General features: G+C 42.9%; 1 protein-coding gene across 4 annotated transcripts in view; it reads right to left on the bottom strand.

The window, feature by feature from the left end:
• The window catches only part of PHACTR4 (phosphatase and actin regulator 4), a 50,289-nt gene extending 38,602 nt beyond the window's left edge, over positions 1-11,687 (bottom strand). For 2 of the 4 annotated variants that reach the window (XM_075195826.1, XM_075195827.1), the window contains exon 1: positions 11,579-11,687. The gene's annotated coding sequence lies outside the window, so the exon portion shown is untranslated. The remainder of the gene's footprint in view (positions 1-11,578) is intronic. The other 2 variants (XM_075195829.1, XM_075195833.1) reach the window with 2 other exon arrangements.
• Positions 11,688-12,063: the final 376 nt, after the last annotated feature.

The raw sequence follows: 12,063 nt of genomic DNA, 5'->3' as shown, positions 1-12,063 counted from the left end.
CCTCTGGTCATTTACAATAGGACATTCCCAATCATCCTGGACTACTCGGACAATAAGGGAGAATAAGGCACAACTCTGAGTTTCCTTGTTACAGTTGCATCCACTCTTAAAAGTGAAAGCTGAATTTCCCTACATGTATCAGTTATTAAACAATGCTTAGAGCTTTGTAAATAGTAGTGATCTTCTTGTGGAAACTGCACATCCCTGATCTTCAAAAACATTGAAAAAGAATCACAAAACTATCAACTGCTAGTCCAGCAGGATCACCACCAATCCTGTTACCATACCACAGAGAACCAGCTATGTATGTTACTCCCCCCAAAAAAAAATTTATATATATATATATATATATATTTATATTGATTCAAAAGTCGCAGTACACCCTTTTATTTTAAAAACTCTACAGGAAATTGAGAAACCTGAATACTCCAGTAAGGTATGGGTGACGTGGTCTATCTTTTACGGTATGTACCAAACATTGGCGCCATCTTGAAATCGGCCAATCGGCCTAATTCCTGTAGAGTTTTTGAAATAAAAGGGTGTACTGCGACTTTTGAATCACCCTGTATATATTTCCCATTGGGACTGAAAGTCACTGTTCACATCATAAAGTAAAATAAATTGATCAGGTGAGTGAAGTGGAAAGGAAACAAGCAAACTGCTCTGCACATCACGCAGACATCAGGATGGTTATCTGTATTTATTATTATTAATTTTTATTTATAGGGCGCCACAAAGTATCCGTAGCGCCGTACAAACAATGGCACAGTACAAGGTGAAACAGCACAGTACAAGTAACAGTAAGCACTATAACTCTGGGGGCTCAGGCACAGCATGAAATAGAGGGAGGGAGGGGAAAAGTGAGTATAGGCAGGTAACTATGGCCCAAGAGGGTGTGCACAGATGACAGGTTGAGAGTCACTGAGGGGAGCGGAGAGAAGCGAGAGGAGACAGAGGGCAGAGGGACCGAGAGGAGGTGAGCAGAGTAGCTGGAGAGCGCAGTTAAAAGTGATGGAAACAGGAGGTAGGAGAGCCCTGCTCAAAGGAGCGAACAATCTAAAGGGAGGGGAAGACAGACAGACACATGGATGAGACGGAGAGACGGGAGAAACGGAGACGGAGTCAAGGAAGGGGGAGAAGGGAAGAAGGGATGAGAAAGAGAGGTAGCCGACCGGTGAGAGTTTAGGCATGAGACTGGAAGGCTTTAAGGAAAAGGTGGGTTTTTAATGTTCGTTTGAAAGAGGACAGATTAGGGGAAGTTCTGATGGAGCGGGGGAGCTTGTTCCAATGGAGGGGAGCGGCGCGGCGCGGGAGAAGTCTTGGATACGTGCGTGAGAGGAGGTAATCAGAGGGGAAGAGAGGCGACGATCATTGGACGATCGCAGTGGGCGGGAGGGAGTGTGAATAGAGATAAGGTTAGAGATGTAGGAAGCAGTGGAGTTGGCGAGGGCCTTGTAAGTCAGAGTGAGGAGCTTGAAAAGGATTCTGTAGGGGAAGGGGAGCCAGTGAAGGGCTTGGTAGAGTGGGGATACAGAGGTGGAACGGCGAGAGAGGAAAATAAGCCTAGCAGCGGCGTTAAGTACAGATCTAAGGGGAGCGAGATTAGAGAGGGGGAGGCCGATAAGGAGAAGGTTGCAGTAGTCCAAGCGGGAGATGATCAGAGAGTGGACGAGAGATTTGGTGGCATCCTGGGAGAGGAAGGGCCGAATGGGGGGCAATGTTGCGAAGCTGGAAACGGCAGGATTTGGCGAGAGAGTGAATGTGAGGGGCAAAGGAGAGAGAGGAGTCGAGGATGACACCTAGGCAGCGGAGTTGGGGAACAGGGGAGATAGATGAGTCAACATTGATAGAGAGGTCAGAGGGGAAGGAGATACGAGGGAGGAAAGACAATGAGTTCAGTTTTAGCAAGATTGAGTTTAAGAAATCTAGAGGACATCCAGGAGGAGATGGCAGAGAGGCATGCGGAAACCCTGGAGAGAAGGGAGGGAGAGAGATCAGGAGAGGAAAGGTAGAGTTGAGTGTCATCAGCATAAAGGTGGTACTTGAGGCCGAAGGAGCTGATGAGTGCACCCAGAGAAGAGGTGTATAGTGAGAATAGTAAGGGTCCAAGGACAGAGCCCTGAGGGACCCCGACTGGAAGGGAGGAAGATGGGGAGAGAGAATCAGAGGTGGAAACAGAGAAGGAACGGTCGGCAAGGTAAGAGGTGAACCAGGAGAGGACGGTACCGGAGAGGCCAATGGACTGAAGGGTGTGAAGCAGGAGGGGGTGGTCAACGGTGTCAAAGGCCGCTGAGGGGTCGAGGAGAATCAGGAGGGAGTAGTGGCCCAGGGCTTTAGCCGAGAGGAGATCGTTCGTAACTTGAGCCAGGGCAGTTTCAGTGGAATGGAGGGGGCGGAAGCCTGATTGGAGAGGGTCAAGGAGGGAGTGTTCAGAGAGGTAGGTGGAGAGACGGTTGCAGACAAGTCTCTCGAGTATTTTGGAAGCAAATGGGAGAAGGAAAATGGGGCGGTAATTAGAGAGTGAGGTGGGGTCAAGGTTGGGTTTCTTGAGAATGGGTGAGACGAGAGCATGTTTAAAGGCGGAGGGGAAAATGCTGGTGGAGAAGGACAGATTAAAGAGGTGAGCGAGGTGGGAGCAGGTGGAGGCGGAAAGGGAGCGAAGAAGGTGAGAAGGGATGGGGTCCTGGGGGCAGGTAGAAGGGGGGGGAAAGAAGAAATGAGAGAGTGGACTTCCTCACCCGATGTGGGGCGGAAGGAGAGAGGGAGTTGGTGGCTGGGGGAGGAAGGGCGAGAGGGGGGGTGGCGGAAGAGTGGGTGGAGGAGGATATTTCAAGTCTGATGGCCGCGATTTTAGAGGAGAAAAAGGTGAAGTCAGTGGCAGATAAGGAGGAAGGGAGGGGGGGAGGGGGGGGAGGGGGGAAGACAGGAGTGTTAAAGGTAGCGAAGAGGCGGCGAGGGTTGGAGGACTGGGAGGAGATGAGGGATTTAAAGAAGGATTGCTTAGCGAGCGAGAGGGCAGAGCTGTAGGAGGAGAGGATAAACTTGAAGTGGAGGAAATCAGCCAGGGAGCGAGATTTTCTCTAGTGGCGTTCGGCAGTACGAGAGCATTTTTGGAGGAAGCGGGTAAGTTTGGAGTGCCAGGGTTGGGGATTGGAGCAGCGAAGGCGGATGGGCTGGGCAGGGGCGACCGCATCAAGGGCGGAGGAGAGGGTTTGGTTATAGAGGGAGGCCGCCTGATTAGGGCAGGACAGGGTGGAAAGGGGAGAGAGGAGAGTTTTGAGAGAAGAGGATAGAATAGCAGGATCAAGGGTGTCGAGATCGCGCCTGGACCGGGTAGATTTGGGTGGGGGGGAGGGGTTCAGGAGTAGAGGAGAGAGAGAATGAGAGGAGATGGTGGTCCGAGAGTGGAAAGAGGGAGATAGAGAAGTCGGACAGACTGCAACGGTGGGAGAAGACAAGGTCAAGGGAGTGACCAAGGCAGTGGGTAGAAGAGGAGATCCATTGGGAGAGGCCAAGGGAGGAAGAAAGGGCAAGGAGTTTGACGGAAGCAGGGTCGGTGGGGTTGTCAATAGGGATATTGAAGTCGCCGAGGATAATGGAGGGGATGTCAGAGGAGAGGTGGTGTGGGAGCCAGGCAGCAAAGTTGTCAAGGAAAAGGGAGGAGGGCCCAGGGGGACGGTATATGACAGAGACGCGGAGATGGATGGGGTAGAAGAGACGGATAGAGTGGACTTCAAAAGAGGAGAAGGAGAGGGAGGGTTCAGGAGGAATGAGTCTGAAAGTACAGGTGGAGGATAGGAGAATGCCCACTCCACCGCCTGGGCGGTCTCCAGGTCTGGCGGAGTGGGTGAAGGAGAGGCCGCCATAGGAGAGAGTGGCAGGGGAGGCAGTGTCGGAATCAGTGAGCCAGGTTTCGGTAATGGCAAGAAGGTTAAGAGAGTTAGATAAGAAGAGGTCATGGATAGAGGGGAGTTTGTTGCGGATCTAGCATTGGAGAGGGCACAGGAGAAAGGGAGGGAGGGGAGATGAGGATAAGGTTGGCAAGGTTAGCGGTGCGCAGGGGAGTGCGGGGACAGGAGCGTGAAGTTGGGCGAGGTGAGAGTATGGGTATGGCAAGTGAACAGGGAGGCATAGTGAGGTGAGGGAGGGGCGTGGGAGGAGTGGAAGAAGTAGAGGGTACAGAAGAATCGTCTGAAGCAGAGGGGCGGGAGAGGAGGACAGGGGGAGTCAGAAGGTAGACAAGAGGAATTGAGACAAGTGAGTTAAATAAAGTAATAGCCAACAATGACAATGGACAGGGGGAGTCAGAAGGTAGACAAGAGGAAATGAGACAAGCGAGTTAAATAAAGTAATAGCCAACAATGACAATGACGGTGGGGAGAGGTGTGGCATGCTTCTGCTGTTCAAACAAGCAGTTGTGAGATTGTGGCTGAAGCCCCAAATGCTGCAAAATCAAGTGTGCTTGATATGCTTCTGCTTGGGGCTGACCCCCGGTTGTACCGCTCCTCATCTGAAATATAGTGGCGTACAAGCACAATATCCCTGATGCCTGCACATTATCCAGAAAGAAAGCTTGCATCACATTCTGCTTGGAATAAGCATGAGTAAATTTTGACTAAGCACTCACCTAAACAAGCCCTAAATCTTTGTTAAAGATTGCCATTAGAAGATTTGTTTCTCAAAAACTGTTAAACAATGTAATCCATTCTATTTGTGCATTCTCTGCCACTATTCAGGAGTATTTAATATACAAAAAATTATAATCAAGTTCAGTTAACATTTCATGACGGAGATCGCAGTTCAACAAGACCCATCTAGACGTACAGCATGTGACATGCTTATACACCTGCCCAGCAGCAAAGCGTTTCTGGAAACTATATTTAAAAACTTGGTAGCTACACACAGTGGTGTATAGAATACTCAGTTTCCCAGCCACAATAGCCTACACATCTTAGTCTGGCTGAAAACCTTTTAATATAATACACAAATTATGAAAAAGTCCTGGAACATCAAACAAATTTGCCTTTAATTATAATCTAGCTTCCTCAATTTAGTGCAAAAGTATGTTTTTCTATATCATTTCAAACTGTGGTCCACAGAATAACATTTTCAATCCCTTATCCCAAGAAGTAGAGCCACCTTTTGCAAGTACAATTTATCTCTGACTTTAAGGTAAGCAGTTGTGCCCAAGGTCTAGTACCCACTGGCATTTCTTTAGTGTTTGGCATGCGGTTGTTACTACCGTTTTTACTGTCGGTTGGTTATTCAGCTAGTGTGTCCCAATTCATGTACGTCACATGCAAATGAATGAAGCAAGCAGCCTTAGGGAAACTGCAACACATGGGAACGCAAGTAACAATGTGAGTAGCTGTAAGGTCATTGGAAACAATGGGCTTCATTTTCAGACCATTTACATGTATTGCATTAGCATTAAAACCATTAGTTCAATGCATGAAATTAACATAAGTGGGTAAAGGGCCTAATCAATGCAGAATGTAGACCACCCTACCTCCCCTGACTTTCAAGCCTGGCGATATTACTGATAAAATGCAACAGAGTTGCCCGACTATGATCAATGTAGAAGATTAAACATTGTGTGCTCATCAATAAAACCCATCAAGCAACATTATCTCTCATTTCCAAGGTTGAATATCTACTGTGATTAATCAGTTAGACCTTGTAAAAAATAGCAACAAAGTGACTAAGACATTGCGATATGAAGTAGTAGGAAAGTCATTCAAAACCTCCTGTGCTGTAAACAAACAAGACAATTAATAAACGCTACCATTTTAATCCTCTCTTAGGGGTATAGTTACTAAACTGCGGGTTTGAAAAAGTGAAGATGTTGCCTATAGCACCAGATTCTAGCTGGTTTTTTTTTCGTACATTCTACAAAAAGACAGCTAGAATCTGATTGGTTGCTATAGGCAACATCTCCACATTTTCAAAACTGCAGTTTAGTAAATATACCCCTAGTCTGGTTTGATTAATTGTTACTTTCTGGTCATGAGTAGAACAGAGAGAAATGGTGGTTCTGAAACTCATGTCACCACTCACAGACATCATTATGAACAGCCAAGCTCCTGTCATATCACAAATCTCTGCAAATAATAGGGAGAACATTTCATATGTGACAGATACAGCTGTATGTACTTGGCACATAAATAACTTAATGCTCAACACTGTGCATAAAGACAGAATGGCATGCTCACACAATACTTAGGACATATTACATATTTTTTCCTCTACATTTTACTTTGTACTATATTTTCATATTTAACAGTGTTGCTCAAGAATTGTGCAAATCATGCTATGCATGACTAACTAAAGTCACTGGCATCAACTAAAGTTAAAGGGGATGCCCACGTTTTTCTTCTCGACTCAATAAATTAACCCATTTACTAACACTAGCATTTCAAATATTTGCCTATTTTCATCCATAGCTGCTTACAGCTATTCCTTTTTCTGTAAATGTCATGACACCTGCTGTCAGCTAGTGACATCAGACCTATCATTTGAAGAAGATACTTTCATATGAACAATGGAAATGTATGTGTATTTATAATGTCATTCTATTAGTAAGGAAACAGAAGTCAGTCTGCCCACCAATGTCTGAGAATAAAATCAACGTCAAAACAATGCAAAGATTGCCAACCACGCACAGTTCTGATCAGCCAAAGTGATCAGGTTTTAGCTAAGTCACCACATATTGTTTTGTGTGTGGACAATAAAACATCAAAAATGATCTAACACAATTGTTATAAAGCTGCTTTTAGAGCCCTCCAAAATTTTGTAATTTGCAATCATTAAAAAATTTGGACCAACATGTTATACTTGCAAACAGGTTTTTTTTAAAAACAATCGCTACGATTACACATGCTTAGAATCTTCATAGGAAATAAGTATTGGTCAGGTCTGCAATTTTGAGATCAGATCTGTACTGTGTGTATTGCTAGCTTGAAAGGGAAAATGTACTTCTAGCTGCTTTTAACAGACAAATAATAGCATGGGTTTTGAAGCACAGTGCCTTTATGTTCACAGTTTATGTAAACAGGAAATTAAAATAGGAGGCATATACAAACACTGGCGCTGAGACATAGGTGTAAATAAAAAAAAAGAAAAAAAAAAGTGCAGTAACTTATAGCAACCACATTCTGTGCTTTTATAGTTCAGCCTATGAAAGTAAATGTCCAACTGTAACATTGGGTCACAGAGCCTTTTATGCAGTTACCTGTGCACTAGCTTTGCTTAAATGCCCCCATGCGTTTACTCTCACAGCAAATAAAAAATATTACAACAGTAATAAAATTATTGACATGAATTTAAGGCATAGTGCATGGATAATTTTGGCACCATTTACACACACATACTATTCAATGCATGATGAGCATCGTGGGTTCATGAAATTAATTGCACACATCAGCATTTGGCGCGTATAACAGTCAAGCAACGCACTTCGCTCAGACTTAACTCTCCCTCTAGGAATCCATTTTCAGGTGGCTATGGCCTTCCAAAAATAACTATGAAACAGAGAAAAAGTTGAGGGTGTGCCTTCCCAATCATAAGGACTCATTCCCCATCATCTGGAGTTTGTATGGAGATATTCCTTGAATTGTACCTATTTGGATAAATGATTGTGTCATTTGTGTTTTTCCGTTTCATAATGTGTGTATATATTTCCTCCCCAAACACTTTTCTCCTCATTACCTAGTTTCAATAAAATGTAAGTATATGTAAAACACTAGAGGGTGTTTGGAAAGATCAGAGTATAAGATTTCAAGTTTGCCAGAAAACATTAGCTCCAAAGATTGAAGAGATCATACATACAGGTATTCTTTATTGACATAGGAGAACAAAAAAATGTGATTGAGGATCAATTGCATAAACATCTACACAAGGCGTGATTAATTTGGTTGCCTAGTCCTGGCACACACTGGCAGTTAATGTTTACCTACTATTCACTGACCCACAAAAGAGCTCAGTACGTGTACATACAGATCCATACTTTGCTATATAGGTCTATGTGATCCTGCTTTACAAATACTGTACACTCATACAAGGTCTATGTACACCTACATAAGTATGAACCCACCAAGAGACTTGACCATCACTTTCACAGAAAAACCTAATATTTACAAATATGTTTGTATTGAATAAAAATATTGCATATGTTGGAGAGAGATCACAGCACTTATAAAACAAATAAAATAAAAAAAAGCATTATACATATATCACATCAAATAGTACAGACACATAGTACAGATCTGACTCATGTTTTTTGCTAAATTTTAGCATATTGCTAAAAGAAAAATAATGGGTACAATGCTGCAGGCACACATAGCACAAACACAGCTATGCATTGCATTTGTACCTTGCCCATCAAAGGAAACATTAACCTGAAACTGTACAGTCTGCATGTGTGAATGATCTAGGGAAACAGCACTAAAAGCTGCACTAACAATTAAATAATATATTTCAAAAAGATGCATCTCCCCAAATCAGATTTCCAGGGGCTGCTACACGCAGACATTTTTTTCCCAGGGTCTATATAGTACAGAACCAGCAAATTTATTTTGTTAACCAAGTTTAAATGGCAACAGAGGGTTGGGTGTGAGCAGGAGGCCCAATCACAAGCCACAATACCCACATGCCTCAGGACAGGATGAGGGGCACCTAGTAAAAATCTTTTATTAGGTGGTAGTGTAGTTTTAATGCTATATCTCCAGCCTGTTTCAAAGGATATACCGTAGTCAGAGATTTGACTTTGCAAGATAAAGGTAATCACAAAACTCGTCGTGTGTCTCTATAAATGTCCTATGAACTGTATGCACTGTTGTGTGATTGGCTCATTAAAGTATATTGTGTTCAAGGAGAGTAATTCAATTTGTTGAGATGTTCGGCTCATGGAGTTTCCTGCGCCCCTCTATGGGGTGCAAGGGAAAATTAGTGATGTCAAACAGTCAAGGATGCGCTTTCCAGAAGCGCACTCAGTACATCACAAGAAACTGAATTCCTCAAACACTTGTATTGAAAAAGTAATTTGGAATCTCATTTAAGAATTAGCGATCAATTTGGAACATTTATTAAATTCATGGTAAAAAAAAAAAAGACAAAGACTTTAATGATTACAAATGGCAGTAAATGTAGTAAGACCTTATAATAAATAGGGCTAATCTCTTATCTTTTCACACGTTTATTATGCAATGTCAGAAATGTAGGCACATTTGCCTTAAAAGAAAAATAAATCTATAAAGGTTTATTTTGAAAGGACCACTAGACCTAATCGCGTGTGTGAATGTTACTACCAGCTATATTATATTGTTAAACTTATGGAAACTTACAGAAGTGAAAATGCTTTACAAAATAGTTGAAGTAGTTTCTTCTGCACTACAGACCCTTATAAGGATTTCTACTTAAATCTGCACTACCACCCACTCTATAAATTTTACTTTCCATCTTCCAGTTCTTCTCACAATGTTAGCCAAATCTCAGTGCTGTATGATGGGCACAGGGGAAGGCTGGTGAGTGGAAAGACCAAACAGGCCACAATCCAGAGCTGGTGATTGGCCCTCTACCCCAAATGAATCTATTTACCAAAGGTGAACAAGTTCACCAGTCTTGGCAGGTGTGGGCAATCACCTCCAGCATTTTTCATTATTATTGCAAAATATTACAAATGCCCCAATCCGGCTGCTTCTTAATGCCAGCTAGCTGGCAAACTTTTCTGGGGAGAACACGGAGGTTAGTAAATATGTATTAAGTGTTAGTGCGGCTTTAAAAGGACCACTAAACACCAAAACTGAAATTTAAAATATAAAAAAGGTACATATAACCAATATGACTAATACATTGGTCAGTATTAACTTGACTTTCCGCTGCAGCTCTGTTAAAAAGTACAGTATTACCACCCACTAGCTAACAGACAGCTAAGGCTCTTAACACATCTTTAAAACTGACTTCTAATTGGAACGAATGACGGTCAAAAAGTTAACACTGCATGTATTTAAGTTGCTGCGATATCACTGGTTCTGCATTTTTAAGTAACTCAACAAATCCAATGCATCCCTTCAAAGCAAATGTGTCTAGCTGTCAGGCTCTGTCTGCTTGTTTAGTGAAGCACCTCCTTTATAAAATGACAGGCTGTTGCACTGGAATAAGAAAGAACACACTGCACATAGTTAAGTATAAACCCTTCAGCTATTACATGCATATTAATCAGTTCAGTAATACACACCATTTTGGTATATATTTATATCAAATATTGGCTTTAATTACTCTTTAAGGGCAATTATTGAACCAGACTGCACCATCAGTACTAACAGTATTGCCTGCACACTCCTGAAAGTGCTTTGGCCGCAGCGTGTAGCATTTTCGGTCTGACCAGCATTTGAAGCCTACAGTCCAGCCCTCGTAGTGATTAGATCACTAGTCTGATAACGGTCATTGTACATTCAATTCCCAATGAATGTAACTCTGCCCTGTATGTACTCTTTATAGTGCCTGTACAAAGGCAAATCCTCACTTGACCCAAACTGCCAGATGCACATCCACATGTGCACAGCTCTGTCAAGGTATAGGAAATATTTGTGAATACTACAGTGTTACAAGGTCTTTATTAAACATGAAGTTTAGTAAAAAATTATTCCAACACCTCGGACAGCGTTGATTCCATCTGTAATATGCATCAGCCATCCACAATATCTACAATTTGTTCAAATAATCTATGACTAGATGTCACAATTACAAGAACTTTTATATAAAGCAACATATATTTTCAGTTTACGGGCAGTTTAAAGCAACATGTACTTATGGTGCGCAATATATATATACACACATATACATGTGTGCTTTGTCACTGGGAATTCTAGCTCAGTCAGTTCAGGTGCATCTACAGTAATATCTGAATTAGAAGTGTCTACACGTCCTTGCCTTTGCCATCCTAGAGATACCCGCCTTGGGAATTCTAGCTCAGTCTTTCAGTAAAACATTTATATTTTATGTAGGAGTACATTCTATTAACTGAACATCATGAAGTCTACAAAATACACTGCCCTGTAAATATGAAGCAGTTCAGGTACATCTACAGTACTACCTGGATTAGAAGTGTCTACACAGTACTACCTGGATTAGAAGTGTCTACACAGTACTATCTGGATTAGAAGTGTCTACACAGTACTATCTGGATTAGAAGTGTCTACACAGTACTATCTGCATTAGAAGTGTCTACACGTCCTTGCCTTTGCTACCCTACAGATACCCGCCCTGCCGCATAGGAGACGGAGATGCAAATCTCTACGCAGGAATGTGTGGCCCTGAGGTCAAACAAATCGTACTAATTACTCTGGTGTGATCTCACATAATGATCGCCCTGCCCGAGCGTCCCTCCACACCGCTCACATAGCAGCAGTAGCACATCCCTGGCAGGATGCCAGTCTCCGGTGCGGGGAGGTGCTAGAGTGACCCGTTGCGGCTGGCTACAGGCAGGGAGGGTAGGCGAGGTAGACGAACCTAGGCAGGTAACGTGTGAGACTGGCAGCATGGATTAAACAGATGATGTCTTAGGCCGGTCCCGTCTCACCTGGTTGGAGGTCCCGGCTCACCTCACCGCTATCTTCTCTGTTACCCTCTCGCTGCTCACTGCGTGCTTAAACTCTGTCTCTCTCGCTCTGACATCACAGGAAGTCCTACCTGTCCGTAGTAGACCGAACCGGAAGCTCAGGTTGAATTGAAAGTACAGACTCACGGGAGATGTAGTCTCTTCCATAAAATGGTCTTTTGTTTGGTTAACTTCTCTAATGCAGATTACAGCCCATCTGGTATATAATTATTATTGTCTTTTGTGGGTGTTTAATTTGTAAAGTATTCCGTATTTACATTTGAATTATCGGAAGATGTGATTGCATGTGCTTGCCGTCTCATATGTAATACTTAGAGAACTGCAACTAGTTATATAATAAAAAACATTCATTGGGTAATTTTAATCCAGTTAATTCCCACCAATAAACGTTAGCAAGTAGAAACATGGAAGCTATAATTTAAAGTAACAATCCCATTAAATAAAAT

This window comes from Mixophyes fleayi, chromosome 2 (genome assembly GCF_038048845.1).
Source record: "Mixophyes fleayi isolate aMixFle1 chromosome 2, aMixFle1.hap1, whole genome shotgun sequence".
NCBI lineage: Eukaryota > Metazoa > Chordata > Amphibia > Anura > Limnodynastidae > Mixophyes > Mixophyes fleayi.
The sequence above is the reverse complement of the archived record's forward strand: the minus strand, read 5'-3'. Positions and strand labels throughout refer to the sequence as shown.